Source organism: Pteropus vampyrus, unplaced genomic scaffold (assembly GCF_000151845.1).
Source record: "Pteropus vampyrus isolate Shadow unplaced genomic scaffold, Pvam_2.0 Scaffold138, whole genome shotgun sequence".
Classification (NCBI taxonomy): domain Eukaryota; kingdom Metazoa; phylum Chordata; class Mammalia; order Chiroptera; family Pteropodidae; genus Pteropus; species Pteropus vampyrus.
This window is the reverse complement of record NW_011888919.1, coordinates 456,088-457,804: the sequence shown is the minus strand read 5'-3', so window position 1 is coordinate 457,804 and position 1,717 is coordinate 456,088. Positions and strand designations below refer to the sequence as shown.

The 1,717-nt window shown below is 55.2% G+C and overlaps 1 protein-coding gene across 1 annotated transcript in view; it reads left to right on the top strand.

Moving 5' to 3' along the window:
• The first annotated feature begins 1,570 nt into the window (after positions 1-1,570).
• Positions 1,571-1,717, top strand: part of FKRP (fukutin related protein) — a 9,681-nt gene continuing 9,534 nt past the window's right edge. Inside the window, exon 1 of the mRNA XM_011367901.2 lies at positions 1,571-1,663. The gene's annotated coding sequence lies outside the window, so the exon portion shown is untranslated. The remainder of the gene's footprint in view (positions 1,664-1,717) is intronic.

Below are 1,717 nucleotides of genomic sequence, written 5' to 3'. Positions count from 1 at the left end.
ACACACACACACACACACACACACACTTCTAAGATCTGTGAACTTTTACTAATGTAACAACAGGAAAAACAAAAGCACGAAGTGGTGCTGGAGCCAAGACAAGGACGGCCTAACTGGGTGCTGCCCACCGGTTCCTCTCAAACTCCAAGAGGGGCCGCTCAGCAAGGGAACAAACACACTCCTTTCCCCTTGTTAGTCTCAAAGATGAGAAGGCGGTCTGGTGGGTACTGTAAGGGACACTGACGTGAATTCTCAGAGGCCAAGATCCAACCCCACTTCTGCTTTGCCTGCCCGGATGACCCCGGGGAAGCCACTGAGCATCCTCAGAACAGTTTTCTCACCTGTACTGGGCAGCAGAGAGGAATAGCGCACGGGCTTCTTGAAAGCCCAGAGACCAGCCCTGCCACCCACTGACCTTCTCAAAGCCTCCGTTTCCTCCTCCTCTTATTAAAAAAAGAAAAGAGAGAGTGGGGGATTATATCACTTACTCTCCCAGAATGTTGCAAGGATTAAGTGATAATATATATACAAAGCGCTTAATACAGTGCCTGGCACGTAACATGTGTTCAATAAACAGCAGCTGCTATTTATTGCTGAGTGAGGGCAATGACCTTGGCCCTGCCTGCATAATGGGGGTATTGAGATCTAATGAGCTGTGCGCTGGGAAAGAGTTCCGGAAATAGAGGGTGGAACGCAAAAGAGAGGGGCACTTACATAAGGATTCCTCTCCCACCCCAAGCCTCAGCTGCCCACAGCTAAGACCCCTAGCAGGGTGGGGGAATTGTGGGATGCTCTTTATTCATCTTGTGGACAAAATTCGCATTGGTTATTTACTTGAGTCCCCGCCTCGACTAGATAGGGAACAGCAATCAGAAGGGAAAGATGGACTGCTCGAAAAAGATCCTGACTTCTGCCGATAGCACCCCAGAGCCGGGGCAGAGACTCCTCCAAATCCTCACACCATTGGTGCCCAGGCTGCTAGGAACACTCTGCAAACCACACCTCTCAAGGTCACAAAGCCCAGCCCAGCTCCTCACTCTTTCAGACACCATCCCAGGGCGCATCTCTCTCCCAAGCTACTCCACAAACCATAGGGTCCTTTCTCAGAAATGTCCACAAACTCTCACTTAGGGTCCTTCTGCGTTGCTTCCTTCCACTGCCTCTCTGCTCTACAAAATGCTCCCCCTGTCATCCCCCAGGTAGCCCCCGATCCCTCCTCACAGTCCTCATTCCAGGACGACTCCTCTCCACGCTGGCCATGCCCGTCCCCCTCCAACTCCAGCTCCAGCTCAGGGGTTTCCACCTGCCACCCTACACACACCTTCCATCTCAGGACCGTCCCCCCACTCTTCCACACCCCCAAACGAGTTTCCGCTCTCATGCTCTTCCACACAGGCTCCTAGAACACGTCCTTGGGACCCCTTCCCTGCGCTGGGCTCCCCATCACCCTGGGACCCCTCGAGACCGTCCTTCTTTCAGTTCCCTCCGTCCAAACGCTCCGAAACACCCCGAGTCCCGGCTTCCGCGACTTCCTCTCCAGACTCAGGCCCGATGCCAGCCAGACCGCTCTCGCCCTTGGCAAGTCCCAAGTCCCCCCGACGTCCCCTCTCCCATCAGGAGCCCATCGGGCTCCACCTCCAACCCGCACCCGGTCGGCACGGGGGTGGGCGTCCCTCTGGACCCGCCGAGCTTTTGCTCGCTCCCACACGAGCTCCTT